General features: G+C 40.0%; 1 long non-coding RNA gene across 1 annotated transcript; it reads right to left on the reverse strand.

The window, feature by feature from the left end:
* Positions 1-9,712: 9,712 nt before the first annotated feature.
* On the reverse strand, positions 9,713-12,604 carry LOC148210818 (uncharacterized). Its single transcript, XR_015791749.1, has 3 exons — positions 11,937-12,604; positions 11,811-11,850; positions 9,713-10,026 (listed from the first exon to the last, which is right to left on the reverse strand). It is a non-coding gene; the product is annotated as an uncharacterized LOC148210818 (long non-coding RNA).
* Positions 12,605-12,888: the final 284 nt, after the last annotated feature.

Consider the following 12,888-nt stretch of genomic DNA (forward strand, 5'->3'; position numbering starts at 1 on the left):
GCAACACGAGACAATAACAATGAATTAACAATACATACAAGCAACCCAACGTCTAGACTCCCGGGACCCCCACACTATGTTAGTACTCCAAGTCTAACTTTACGAGGCGTAACGACTCTTGACATTTATTCCCAAGATACCGACCTTTCTCCACTACGCTTGGTGCTCGACCTTGCCTTTTATCCCCAAGGTCTAGAACTATTACCCTTTAGCACCCGCTTCGCGTTAGTCCTCCGAGTCTAACCCCTCGAGTCGTTCTGGCCCTTGACATTTATTCCCAAGGCCCCAATAATTTTCTTCAGAACCTAAGGTTCGACCTTGCCATTTATTCCCAAGGTCTAGAACTATGCACCAGTCCTTGACATTTATTCCCAAGGTACCGATGACTACCCGGCGTATTGGTTCTTGACATTTATTCCCAAGACCCCAATACCCCTCCGTTGAAACCTGATGTTCGGCCTTGCCATTTATTCCCAAGACATCCACTCAAGCTTTGAACAACCATACGACTAACCAGCATCTCAAGTTCAGACACCTCACAGATCAACAAACCACTAACCCGACTCGTCGTTCGTGTCAATCCCCACTAACCTTCCAAGGTCAACCTATAAGTAAGTCGTCCACACTTCAATTCACAACTCAAATTTCTTTTTACCAGCAAACTCTCCTTCGTACCAACAATACATCAACTCAACAGCTTCCAACAAAATAATATAAAACTATATGACGGGCTAACAACACATGCATTTCGTCCCCGACACGTTTACAACGTCATGGTTTAGCTACCTCCAAGTACAATAATCAGGACCCAACCAAACACAACCAACAACACGAAAACATGAATTCTCATAATGTCTAGCAATGAAACGACAATACGTAACAACTTCCAACTACAATAATCCGGACCAACCAAGCACAGCCAACAACAAGAAATCATGCATTCTCATAATGTCCAGCAATGAAACGACAACACGTATCACAACGATAATTACTGTGAGGACACAACCACGGCTAACTATATTTTCTAACGCATGAAATAAATTATTTCAATTAAAAATCATTACCAAAACAATTCAACTAACTAAAAATCAGCACCAACACCATACAACTAAATAAAAATCAGCACTAAAATCCCTTCAACTAATTAAAAACCAGCACCAACACCATGCAACTACATAAAAATCAGCACCAAAATCCATTCCGTTAACACAAGGTAACACACGCACTCGCCCTCGGGCTACTTACACACTGTTATGCTCCTGTATCCTGTGTCAACTCACCACCTAAACAACAATAAGCAATGAAGTGATTAATATAAAATTTCCAGCCATCTAAATTCATCCTAAGGGATTTTGCAATGTTCATTACCGCAAAAATCGACTTTGTCTACATGTGGGTAACTCAGGCATAACTCGAATTGTTGTGGGTTGCATAAATCAAGCCTCTAATGGGTATGGGTAGGTGCCGGGATCGAAAACTGCTGCTGTCCAGACTAATTTACCAGTAAAAATCGTCAAACGATGCCCACGACGCTGCGCGCAGCAAGAACCGGCGCCACGATCTGCTGCTGTAAAAATCCGCGCCCACTGCTGCTGTCCGAACACCGTGCACCTCCGCCGCCCGTGCACCGCTGCTGCCGCCGTTCGCGAACTGCTGTCGCCGTCACCCGCGCACAGCCGCTGCCCGTTGCTGCCGACGCCGCACGCCGCCGTTGCCCGAAGTCACCGCCGTCGTTGCCTACCGTTGCTGCTGTCAAGTCGCTGGTGGTCGCTGTCCGTCGAGTGTTTCGGTGAGGGTTGAGGCGCCGGTAGAAGAAGGAACACGAAAAACTAAAATGAGGAGGGAGAGTAGAGGCTCACGAAAAGGGGGAGGGATGTTAGGGGGCTAGGGTTTCCTCTTACCTTTTTTTTACAAGAAGGGCCCACTTGGGCTAGGCCCTTTTCTCCTCCCCTCTTGTTTTAAGAGAAGAAAGACCCACTTACTTAGATACTCAAATTGGGCCCAACGGACCGGAACAATTATAGAGAAAGTAATTTCCTCGTTACATAATAATTGGATACGTAAGTACACTTCGACACTATAACAATAACCACAGCGGCTCGAAATAAAATGAAATGAACAATGAAATTAAGTAAAAAGAAATTTCTAAGAAAAAAAAAGGTCCGGAGACTCGAGATAACTAACCTGAGTAACGCGGGGCGTTACAAATATTAACACCTTTTCTCGAAATGAACGCTTCATTCATATGAAAAGAAATTGAATACATATGTCCTATCAAACAAGAAATTGAAATTAAGTTCCTTTTAATTTTAGGAACAACATACACATTATCTAATAATATATACATATTTTTGTTTGTAAACAACTTGAGCTCCCCTACCGCCACAGCTGAGACGACCTCTCCCGTTCCGACCTTGAGAGGCATCTCTCCGGCGTCAAGCTGCCTCCAGGAACTAATTCCCTGAAATGAAGAACAAACGTGATTAGTGGCTCCTGAATCCAGTATCCAGGCGGAGTATGAAGGGATGTGAATCCCGGAGCGGAACCGGACTTTCGTTGCTGATTTTCGGGATACAAAATCGAATTTTACAGAGGGAAAATACAGAGGAAATTCAAACCTTTGAAGATCGTTTCTTCAGTGAATTCCTCTCGAACACCACCACCGGATCTTCCTCGCTATCCTCTTGGGTCTCGGGATCGTGCTTGTGGTAGCACCTTGATGGAAGAGAGGGAGAGGTTGAGAGAGTTTTAGAGAAATCGTTGGAGGGTTTTCTGTTCTGTAACCATCTGTTTTCCCATTCCCCAACTCTTGAAGAAGAAGAGGAAGGGTGACGTGGGGTAACTCCCCACGTCACAAAACCTCCCACTCCCCTGCAATTTTGCAGGGGAGTTTAATATTAATAATAATATTAATATTAATATTAATATATATATAATATATAATAATAATTATAATATATATATAATAATTAATATATATATAAAATTAATTAATCAAATTAATTAATATAATTAATTATTAATCCAATCAATAATTAATAAATATATATATATACATAAATAATTAACACTTAATTATTTATTATTAAAATTAGAATCATATTCTAAAACATTTCTCTCGTATAACCTATAGTTTTAATGTACATCTTATGCACATTATTTTTAACCTATAGTTTTAATATGAATCTCATTCATATTAATTTTATTTGAATGTCATTCAAATAATATCTCTCATAATATATAGTTTTAATTTACAATTAACTATATATATTATAATGTATCAATATACATATAATCCCTTAAGTAATTTGAACAATTCAAATTCTTCCAAAAAATTCGATCCTCGTTTTACCCGTTATGAGCTAGCAAGGGGACCTAATGGACCTACAGATCCGAAGCTCCAACGATGAAAGATTAATCGGTCAAACTCATTGACCGAGTTAATCTAGATTCGTTAACTACGGGTCATTCCACTAAAGACCCGCAGTTGCACTCTTCTCACTGCAGAATGTTTTCGTGTCCATAGATATACGACCATTAATGACGAGTCAATCCTTCACAAGTGTTCGTAACTTAAGTTGGGTCAAATTACCGTTTTACCCCTGAGTTACATCTTACTCCTTAAACACCACTGCTCCTCTAATGAACGACCCGGTTATGGTCCAACCAATAACCGGAAGTCCCTCTCGACCAATGAGACGGTGGGGCCCCTTGTTCAAGTCCCGGAGTCAGCATTTAAGGGAACACTCATCTACTCCCCTAAAGTCGGGGAGGAGTGAATTCCATCTTGTGAAGTTATGTTCCCAGCTCCTCACTCGGTTTCGTCCCCAAAATGGTAGGAATGTTGAGTCGGCGACTCGGGCCACTCTCACCCATACAGATCAAAGGACGAGTCCTCACGGGCAGGAGTCCATAACTCACTCAGGATTGAGAATGAGTTGCCTGGTCATCCTAAGAAATAGCAACCTATTAGTTAACGGTGTTACATCTAAAGAATGCCTATTTCGTGGTCCGGTCTTATACAAACTCATTGTATAGGATACCCCCACTCGCATGTCTCCACACGAACGACCTGGATCGAGTCGTCTGTAACCTTTACAGAGTGGGTCGTATCCATAATGTTGCCAGGATAAGGTACCCAGCCTTATCCATATACTATAGACCCTTTAGGTTATTCACGGGACATTATCCATCCATATATCAGAGGTATATCAAATATATACCCCGTATATCAACTATATACCCAGTATATATACTGTCCCGATTACATCATAAATAACCTTGGATGTTTAGTTTATTGGATTTTAGAAAATGCAAAGCTATGATTCAACAACAAATTTATTGAATAAAACTTTATTAAATAGACATATGTGTTTACAAAATACAAACTACGAGTTTAGGGCAACACACCTAACACTGTACGATCTGGAAGGATATATGGTTAGTTGATCTACTCTATTTGTTGTTAGCTGCTTTTCTATAGTGGGTTCGTGGATACTCAGTAACAGGATCTCCTAATCATGCTTAAAACTTGTGTTTATTGCTTTGGTATCTAGCAACAGGAATTGTTGGTATTCTTGTTTGGATATCTCAGAAGGGATCCATGTCGAGTTCAGCAATAGTGAGTGATTTTATGGTAGAGTAGAGGTTAGGATTTAGTTAAAGCATAATGAATCTTCCCTGCTTTTGCATATTAGTTAAACCCTTTTTTTGTTGTTTTTTGCTAGAGCTTTTTCTTGCCCCAACATTTATAAGTGTGTTCTATAACACCTCACGCTACTCAGGTTAGGTTCGAGTCTCGAGGCCTCTTTTTCTTAAAAATCATTTTGATTTAATTTAATTGTTTCATTTCATTTTATTTCGAGCTGCTGCGGTATTTTTTATGAGTTATTGGCTGGTATGTACGTATTTAATTATTGTTAACAAAGAGTTTGCTTTCTTTGGCAATTGTTCTGGGTCGTTGGGCCGATTACTTATTTCTTTTATTGGAGATAATTAAGCTTAGGGATGTTGGGACTAGGATTCTAATTTCTCGTTCATGGGCCTTGTTTTGTTTTAACAAAGGTAATTGGGTAACTGGGCCTTCTTTATTTTAAAACAAAAGAGAAGTGAAGGAAACCCTAGCCCCCAAATTCATCTTCTTCGTGAAACACCAGCCCCCCCCCCCCGTTTTCCTTCTTTCCGTTTCTTCTTTCTACCCATCAACCTGTTCCTCCCCGACGCGTGCTCGATGGCTGGCGACCCTCGACGCAGCGGTGCACCACCTCCGACGGACGACAGTAGGTGCGCGGCTTCGGGCAGCAGCAGACGTTCGCGCGCAGACGTTCGCGCGGCATCGAGTAGCAGCATCCAGCGACAGTACGGTGTGGGTGATGTTTCCGGGGCATTTTTCGACGGTGCAGCCCCCCTCGCGATTGGGTTCGATCTCCCCTAGTGGTCAAAAATTGCGGCGCGGGTCCTTGCTGCACATAGTGTCGTGGGTATCGATTGGTGAGTTTTTTTGTTGAACAATAGATCAGATAGTAGCAGTTTTTGCTTTCGGTGCCTACCCATAACCATTAGAAGCTCGATATACACGACCCACATTCATTCGAGTTAGGTGACTGAGGTTATGCTGAACGCACGCACTAAGCGTGGTAACAATTCTATAGATGCAAGCGCACACCTGTCAGAGTAATATAAAATGGATGGAGTATCCAAGTATCGATCCTCAAGGACTTCTAAATAATTTCCAAACTCTAAAGTTTTAATGAATAGTGAACGTTGAAATGAGTGATTCTTGTAAAATGGGAAGTGGTCACAAATAATGGTTTTGGATTTGGGATTTGGTCTTATAATGGTAAAACCTAGCCCGAATTACTTCAAGTTAGCCAACAAAGAATCAAGGATACGCTAAGGACGATATGCATTTTACTTTAGGAACCAATGACTACACTTTTCACTTAGACTTATGTCTAAGCAAGTTCAAAGTCCTAAGACATTCCCTAATATGTCTATTATGAGAGATATCTTAGTTTTAGGATGGAAATAGTCGCAACCTCGGGTTAAGGTCCTATGTCTAGGCTACTTAACTGGAACCCTTATGTCTAAGGCACTCCTCTCCTCGGTTTAACCACTCAACAATGCAAATAAGCAACCTTTTCAGTATTGACTTGTTAAGACTTACAGTGGCCTTCTCTAAATCCTAACTTTTTGGGAAAACATGTTGAGCAATGAGTGGAAAGCAAAAACACTACTTCTTAGCAACCCTTTTTAGAAATAAAAGGCTAACTATCCATAACCGGGCTAGAGACGGGAATTTAGAAAGACATATTGAAGAAAATACAGCAAGTAAAATGGTTGAAATTGAAATGCATGTGTGAAAAACAAAAGTTGACTAACGGAGAGTTTTGCTCGGGATTGAGAGCTTCGCACTTCTCTTTCAAGCAAGGGGGAGTGTCACGTGCTCTTTCCTCCAAAAACACAATTCTCTTAACTAAAAATAAAGTAAAGGCAAAGTAAAGATAAGCTAAGTGCTGGATTTTTATAAATTTGAATAGGTAGAAAATAACTAAGTAACAACGGAAACAAAACAAAGCTCAATAAAGGTATGTAAAGTGCTCGGGATTTAAAAACTAAAAGCAACTAATGAAAGTAACTCAAAAGTACTTAGAAAGCAACAAAGAAACACTAAGAATGATCAAGTGAAGGAAGCAAGGCTTGATGAATTTGGTGGAGAAGTTGCTGGAATTTATAGTTGTGCAGAATTGGTTAGGTAGGTCCTAAAACGTTGGTGGATAACCCATTTCCAATTTCTTTGACTGACCAAATCATGCTCAAACTGATAGTGGAACACTTCTTCTACACGTATGCATCGGTTGGAACCACCAAAACGCATTGGAAGACACGTTTCATTAAGGGCAAAGTTGGAAGAAAACCAGGATTTCTGCAGCCTACCAGGCGCCTGGCGCCTCCAATGAAGGTTTTTCCGTCTTTGTGCTTCTTTTGATTAATTTGCACTCTCAAATGGTCCTAAAATGTCATAAATACAATATAAGCCAACCACAAACCATCATATATGAATTTTGCATGAATTGGAACTCAAACGACTGAGAAAAAGTCTGAAACAAAGTTAAAACATAGTAAAAACAGCATCTAAAACCTTCTTTTTAAGCATGTAAACAAGCGTAATCATTAGGCCTGAGTTACCCGCACCTAAACGAAGTCGATTTTGCTATAATGAACGTTGCAAGATCCTTTATAATGAATTTCGATGGCTGGAAATTTTTTGTTAATTATTTTTGTTTGTCTATTGTTGCTTAGGTGTTGAATTGACGCAAGATTTAGGAGCATAGCAGTGAGGAAGTAACACTAGGGGGCGGGTGCGTACGTTATTGAGTGCTAATGGAATGGTTTTATGCTGATTTTTATTAAGTTAATTTATCTCATGCGTATAGAAATTGTTAGTCTTGGTTTTGTGAACTACTAGAGAATATTGTTGGGTTACATGTTACTGTTCTTATTGTTAAACGTTATGAAAATGCATGGTTTCTTATTGTTGGATATGACAGGACAGTTTTGATTAGTATGGTTGGGAGTGAATAATCTATGACGTTTGAAAACATGTTTGAGATGAAATGCTTGTGCTGATGTTATGTTATTTAGTTTTAGGTTGTTTAGTTGGAAGCCGTTGGGCTATTGCTTTTGCTTGGTATGATGAAAAGCATGCTGGAAATTTGGGTTGTGATTGGAAACATGGATGACTTGTGGATTTGAAGCGATGTGAATCCCAGAGCGGAAGCAGACCGTTGTTCGTGATATTTGAGAAATAAAATCAAAACGGTTAAGAAGAAAAACACACGGGAAAAACTTTACCTTTGAACAACTTTTCTTCAACGATTTCCCCTTGAACACCACCACCGAATCTTTCTCGCTATCCTTTTGGGTCTCGAGATCGTGCTTGTGGGAGCACCGTTTGGAACGAGAGGGAGTATTGAGAGAGAGCTTTAGAGAGATTGGGAGTTCTGTCTCTTTTTTGTTTTGGCTCTGTTTTGTATCATTTTGCAGAACCTTTCTGCAATTTACCAGAAACACAGTGACGTGGGGAGTTACCCCACGTCACTTAACTCCCCGCTCCCCGGCAATAATGCAGGGGAGTTAATAATTAATTATATTAATTAATTAATATTAATATAATTAATATATTAAATAATTATTAATCAAATTAATAGTTAATTATTAATTAATTAAATGTAATATTAAATGATTATTAATCAAATTAATAATTAATGAATATTAATAATTAATTAATTAATTAATTAATAGTAATATTAAATAATTAACAATTAATTATTTAACATTTAATTAAATATCTCATATTTAATTAAACCATATTCTCTCTTGTATAACCTATAGATTTAATGTACATCTTATGTGCATTAAATTTTAACCTATAGTTTTAATATGAATCATATTCATATTAATTTTATTTGAATCTCATTCAAATAATTTCTCTCAAAATATATAGTTTTAGTTTAGAATTAACTATATATTATAATGTATCAATATACATATATTCCCTTGAGCAATTTGAACAGTTCAAATTCTTCCAAAACCTAGATCCTCGTTTTACCCGTTATGAGCTAGCAAGGGAACCAAATGGACCTACATATTAGAAGCTCCAACGATACGTGATTAATCGGTCAAACTCATTTACCAAGTTAATCAACATTCGTTAACTACGGGTCATTCCACTAAAGAACCGTAGTTGCACTCTTCTCACAGCAGAATGTTTTCGTGTCCACGAATATACGACCATTAATGATAAGTCAATCCTTCACGAGTGCTCGTAACTTAAGTTGGGTCAAATTATCGTTTTACCCCTAAGTTACATCTTACTCCTTAAATACCACTGCTCCTCTAATGAACAACTTGGTTATGGTCCGACCAATAACCGGAAGCCCTGTCGGGCCAATGAGAGGGTGGGGCCCCTTGTTCAAGTCCCGGAGTCAGCATTTAAGAGAACACTCATCTACTCCCCTAAAGTCAAGGAGGAATGAATTTCATCTCGTGAAGTTATGTTCCCAGCTCTCTACTCGGTCTCGTCCCCAAAATGGTAGGAATGTTGAGTCGGTGACTCGGGCCACTATCACCCATACAGATCAAAGGACGAGCCCTCACGGGCAGAAGTCCATAACTCACTCAGGATTGAGAATGAGTTGCCTAGTCATCCTAAGAAACAGCAATATATCTCTTGATTGCGCTCGGGCTCCTGTCTTGGGGGAAGCCTGCGCTCCCTACGCTTACTAGAATATTCATTCTCCCCTATTAAAATAATAAATAATTTATCGAGATAAAAAAAGAAAGCGAAGCCTTACGTGATAGGGGCACTAACCAGACTGACAAACGAGAAAGCAAGTGTAACGCCCCAGGAATTTCACCATTTCCAAACAGGGACCGTTACTAAGACTACCTAAAATTTTCACATAAACAAGAGAATTACCTTCACAACAATACTAAGCAATAAAGCTACCACGCTTCCGTTGCACTACTCTATTTTTAACACTCACGAGAGCTTGAACAATTAGAACAACAACACTAAAGATTTAAGAGAAACTCACCTCCTATACAGATAAACCATTTAATGCCGACTTCACATTAACCAAACCCGTCCAGAAAACCTTTCCTAACTAAAAACCATTCACTAAACAAATATTAAGATCTCGAATGGCAATGAAACAAAAACTAATTCAAGTACAATCAACTTAAACAAATGTATTCATAAGTATCCTAGGTAGGTTACAATCCCGTAGTTCAAGAAGACAACAAAATTAATGCTCTAAAAAGAATAATGAATCGGCAACCTTACAACATCCTTTAGACAATAAATTAAACAAAAACCAACCACTAACAACCCAACTACAAGATTACGTAGCCACAACTATCCTAACTAAAAGAAATTAATTGCACACAGCATAGCTAATGGTCTTTCCGATCAAGCCTCCTCCTCGCCATCACCATCCCACGAGCTAGCTCGATACCTGCAAACTGGAGGGGAAAAGAGGGATGAGTACAACCATAGTACTCAGTAAGCAGCCCTTATCTGAAGGGTCACGCACAAACAGTATATACTTATCAAGGAACAACGTGTCATGCTTATTAAAGAATCAACACACACACATCATGCTCCACCAAATCATGAAACATTCATTGTCATGCTTTTCAACACATTATGCATTCAAACATAGACACATTCTATAAAATTCGGTGACAACCACAACCAGGAACACATTAACTACCAGTACTAACCTCTAATCTCCCTAACGTTCAAGTACCTCTACGCTTATCACAGCTACTCTAGCCTTCCACAGTCAACTCCTTCGAGCAGAGTCGGCCCCTAACCATTTATACCCAAGCCCCGACCCTGCAGCATCGGCCCTCGACCATTTATACCCGAGGCCCCGATGACTTCACCGTCTATTGGCCCTTGACCATTTGTACCCAAGGCCCCAATAGTTCTCCTCTCGAAAGACTCCTCGCATCGACCCCCGACCATTTATACCCGAGGCCTCGATACCCAATTAGTGACGTATCAGCCCTCGACCATTTATACCCGAGGCCCTGACACTCACCTATTCACTTTATAACTTTCATAACTCCACATAACATTTCTAGCCTCCAACCAAGATTTGAGTACTACTTCCCTAATAACAGCAACCACCACAACGCCCATCACGACACAACCAGTAGTATGATTTCAATGCATCACAGATCTCAAAAACACAAAGTTTGACAGCAACCAACCTGATCACAACATAGAGCACACAAAAGCTTCAACAAATAACCCTATGGCCTGCTTCACATAACATACATTTCACATAGCGGTTCAGAAAACTTTTAAGAACACGCCCAACACAATTCATCCAAACATTTAATACCCAACATTCGAAGAAATCATCCAACATTAGTAATCAATAAGCATTGCTAGACATAAATAAACACATCAGACACGTCAAACATCTTATGCAAAATTCAGACAACAACATCTTCACAATAAGTCCACTTTAATGAGCATTCCCTGCAACATACATCATTCCACATCAGATCTCAGCAGCTCAACAATACAAAATTTCCATTATTATCACCGACGGACATGCAACACTACTCAGGCACATAAACCAACATAAACAAGAGTTACACTGCACAATAACGTATCGAAATCAATATTAAACATCATAAAATAGCACAACGGCAACCAAATAATAAACATCAACGCGCGCACCCGCCCCTCGTCTACTTACTTTTCATTACTCGATAGGCCACCAATTCCAATCTTTCAAATGCATCGACAAGCCATTCACACATCTAATCAAAACACAATTATCCAACACGCTCTTCATCATACAAAACAAGAAAATAATCCCGTAGCTTCCAACTAAGCAAACATAAACTAAATAACATAAAACTATCACGTGCATTTTCAATCCCAAGACATGCTTTCAAACATCAAAGCTTAATCACTTCCAACCATACCGAGCAGCAACTTTCTAGGCACATCCAATAATCATGACACAAGATATTTTCCTAATATGTAAAAGGAAAGGAACAAAAGAAACAACAAGGATGCAACCCAACAAGAACAACTAGAAGTCCTCAAATGATGCCCAACAAACTCTAAATACATGAGATATTCAAGTATAGCAAAGTTAAGCACGAAACCATCTCAATAACACCTATTAACTTACATATTAATAAATAATAAACACACCGAAAGCACCACACAATTCATACATATTCAATCAACAAACATCCCCCAAGTAAGAACTACTTACCACAAAGTTCTAATGCGCTACCAAGTTCACCGAAGGGTTCCTAAATCCAAAAGCAAACCAAACTTGATTAGAATTCATCTAAAAACATGTAATTTGAATCGAAACAAGGTTTAGGTGAGTTATTACCTACTAACTCACTCTAAGACCTCTTGTGTTAGGAGTGGGTCGATGCCGAGGAGGTCCGAGCTTTCAACTCCAAGTGTGAAGGACTTTGCGCTTGCTGTTTCGATGTCAAAATTGATGGGTAACGCTGGTTTGGCTTCGATTAGGGGTGAGTCAACGCCAAACCAACGCCGGAGGGGACGAGTAACGAAAAACGAGCTTCGAACGGGTGTGGGTAAACTTCAAACGGGCCGGAAAGCTACTGCTAGCGTCGGGAGGGCTGGACGCACCAGATCTGGACTAATCGAGGAGTTGCGTCACCATTTCAACAGTTGAAGAACGTCGGGACACCATGAATTGAGGCAAACATCGTCGGAACGCCCTGACCCGCCGCTGCCGCACCGTCCAATGCTCGGGCTGCCGCAAAACTGACGCAAAACACCGGAGGGATTCGTGGGTAGCCGCCGAAATTGCCGTGGGCTGGTGTTGGGCATCGGGGTCGCGTGCTGTCAGGTCCGTCGGATCTGGGTCTCACCGCCGCAGGGTTGCACTGCTGTCACGGGCTGCCGGATCATGAGACGCCGTGCAAGGATCTGCGTTGCCGAGAAGGAAGAGCCGTCGGAGAAGAAAGTTTGAAGGGGGGGTTGACGGCTCAACAAGGACAGGAAGAAGAGGATGATGGTGAGTTAGGGTTTTCTTTTGTTTAAAACCTATAGCCCAATTCCCAAATTTTAAATGAGGCCCAAATAAGTAACACCAAGTCCCAAACAACAAGCCCAAAATTTCACTTTAGAAATAAGAATAAACCCCACAACAACCCGAAATAAAATAGTTAACTTAAACTCTAAAACCCAAGAATAATAATTCAAAGAAAAGTAGAATTTAGGAAGGAAAATCCTAAAACTCGTGAATTTAGAATTTAAGTAAAAATCTCCTACACAGGTCGAGAACTTAAATTATCTTAATCCAAAGAAAT

The sequence above is a fragment of the Momordica charantia genome (assembly GCF_013281855.1).
Source record: "Momordica charantia cultivar OHB3-1 chromosome 6 unlocalized genomic scaffold, Mcharantia_2.0 BLBB01000006.1, whole genome shotgun sequence".
Classification (NCBI taxonomy): Eukaryota; Viridiplantae; Streptophyta; class Magnoliopsida; order Cucurbitales; family Cucurbitaceae; genus Momordica; species Momordica charantia.